This window comes from Humulus lupulus, chromosome 4 (assembly GCF_963169125.1).
Source record: "Humulus lupulus chromosome 4, drHumLupu1.1, whole genome shotgun sequence".
NCBI classification, from domain to species: domain Eukaryota; kingdom Viridiplantae; phylum Streptophyta; class Magnoliopsida; order Rosales; family Cannabaceae; genus Humulus; species Humulus lupulus.
In genome coordinates, this window is record NC_084796.1 from 247,910,968 (window position 1) to 247,914,144 (window position 3,177).

Genomic DNA, 3,177 nt, shown 5'->3' on the forward strand with positions numbered 1-3,177 from the left:
CAAACTTTTTTTATAAATCCAAAAATATAAAAACAGTACAGATAAACAAGCATGGTTAGAGGCGACATCCTTCCTATACTATTGATAGTAAGGTCGTAGGTGCTCGCCATTCCATGCTCGTGGTACCAGACTTTCATCCAATTTTGCCAACTTGTACACGCCGGGTCGGATGACTGATTCTATCTGATAGGGTCCCTCCCAATTTGGCCCGAGCACGCCAGCTGCTGGATCCCGCATTGCCAAGAATATACGCCTCAGCACCAAATCTCCTACGCCGAATTTTCTATCTCGAACTCTTTTGTTGAAGTACCGGGTAGCTCGCTGTTGGTATGCATCATTTTTTAATTGAGCTTCGTTCCTTCTTTCTTCGATCAGATCCAGAGTTTCTTCGAGCTGAGAGTGGTTCGAGGTTTGATCATAAGCGAGGGCTTGAATTGTGGCAATTTTGACCTTGATTGGCAACATAGCCTCGCATCCATATGTCAGAGAGAATGGGGTATGTCCTGTTGATGTATGGGTCGTGGTCCTATATGCCCATAGGACTTGGGACAATTCTTCAGGCCATCTTCCTTTAGCTTCTTCCAACTTTTTCTTTAGCGAACTCTTTAGGGTCTTGTTTATAGCTTCGACTTGTCCATTCCCCTGGGGATGGGCCACTGATGAGAAGCTCTTTATTATCCCATTTTTATCGCAAAAGTTGGTAAACAGATCGTTGTCAAACTGGGTACCATTATCGGATACAATGTTCCTTGGCATCCCATATTGACAGATGATGTTCTTCACCACAAAGTCAAGGACTTTCCTCGAGGTTATTGTTGCCAAAGGTTCGGCCACAGTCCACTTCGTGAAGTAATCTACGACGACCACTACGTATTTTACTCCGCCCTTGCCAGTTGGAAGGGAGCCTATGAGGTCGATTCCCCAGACCGCAAATGGCCACGGGGAGGTCATCATAGTTAGCTGGGATGGTGGAGCTCGAGGAATTATGGCAAACCGTTGGCACTTATCACATCTCTTGACGTAGTGGAACGAGTTTGATTTGATGGTTGGCCAGAAGTATCCCTGACGTATGATCTTCTTCGACAGGCTATGCCCCCCAGTATGGTCTCCACAGAACCCTTCATGAATTTCTTCCATGATTTTCTTAGCTTCGGGTGGGGTCATGCATCGGAGTAGCGACATGGAATATCCTCTTCTATACAGCTTTCCATCTACCATGGTATACCTAGGGGTTTGGTCATTCAACTTTCGAGCCTTGGCCCTATCTCTAGGGAGAACGCCAGTCTCGAGGTTCTCAACTATCAGAGTCATCCAGGTTGGCTCAGAATTGATCATACAAACATCCTCTTGTTCTGGCTCGTTAATACTAGGTGTCGCGAGATGTTCGATTCACTACAAGAAAAAATGTTTTTAATAACACCGAAAATGTGTTATCAAAACCTACGATAACACTTTCTAATGTGTTAAGACCGACTATGTTATCGTAGGTCAGGGTACTTTACATAACACTTTATCAGTGTTATACAGATGTGTTATTGTACTGTCAACGATAACACAATTTCTGTGTTATTTTAATATATAGATAAGTGTTTAATTATGTTATTTATAGTCGATTATATAACACTTTTTTTGTGTTATACTACACTTTAGTATAACACTTTTTTTTGTGTAATATAATGAAGTTTGCATAACATAATTCTTTGCATAAAAAGTGTTATTGTAATAGATATTATAACTCAATTTTCATATTATTGTTATATTTAGATATGTTTAAATTCTCATTATATATTTTATTTATATAACACTAATTTATTCTATTATATTTTAATTTTTTTTATATAATTAAAATTAGCTTTCTAATATATACTAGCATCATCAAATGAACTTGATTTTCAAATAACAAAAAGTAAGAACATTCAACATTGTATTAACAATCCACAAATTAATTTAAAACATTCAACACTGTCATCAACAACAGTGTACATAAATAATGCTCTCTCTTTAACTCCAACCTCTACAACTCACTGAACTCTCTTTTTCTCTCTTCTTTTTCTCTTAGTGCTCTCTAAATCTGTGAACATAAATAATGATGCAAGGTTCACTTATATACGTGCACCAAAATACAAAAGAACTAACCCGAAAACAAAACTAAAAAATCAACTTAACTAACTCTGCAGCTAAACCAAAGTAAGTGAACTTGAGGAATCTTGTTAAAACAGTTATGGTCACTAGCTATTTTAACCACTTTTTGATAGCCTAGATAACCACATTGTGAGACATACACAACATATATGTTATAGTGATTCTTCTTATTACATGTTGACATAATTCTTTAGTACTAATAGTTTCTGCAACATGAAGTTTCTCAAATTTTCAGAAGCAAATAATGCAATGATAGCCACAACTCAATCATAAGAAAATAATGCAATGATAGCCACAATCAATTGCTTAGCATCTGACTCGGTACACCTTTAGCAATGATAGCCTGAACTCGAACGGTTGGCTACTTTAGTGCAGACATTGAAGAGGCAGCAACACTGAAAATGAGAAATAAATAATGCATGTTCATTAAAAAGTACTTGTGTAGGAGTTCAAAATACCAATTGTTAATGAATATTAGTAAATTTCATGCTTTACATCTTCTATGAATTTGCATTTCCTTGTGATAGAGAAAAAAGAGCAATTGTCACAGTAATAAGCAAGTTGGAAAATGGAAAATCATTGAAAAGAAAAAAAGAAAGAACATTGAAATATGAATAGATAAAAAGCTGCAGCAGTGGCTCAGATAGAAACAAATTCAGTCATCAAGTAACAAATATGTATATATATGAAAACACAATTTCCCAACATTTTCTACCTGATTAACTGCAGAATAAGCAGAGAGAAAGTCTAGATACCATTTGCCTTCAGGATCCCATATACATGATCCCTTTGCCTCAGAGAACACAACTAGTATTGGGTGATAGCTGCATTTCAACAGCTAAAAACTCTTAGACAAGTATTGTATTAGCATTTAGAAACTGCTGCTCATTAGGTTACTTTAGCAGAAGAAATTCAATACAAGAAAAACTATACACAAGATAATGTAAGTGCAAACTTCAGAACATCAAAATGACACAAGTTGAAGAACATCAAAAGTAAAGTTTCTCTCTCTATCGCTCTCTCTCTCTCTCAAAC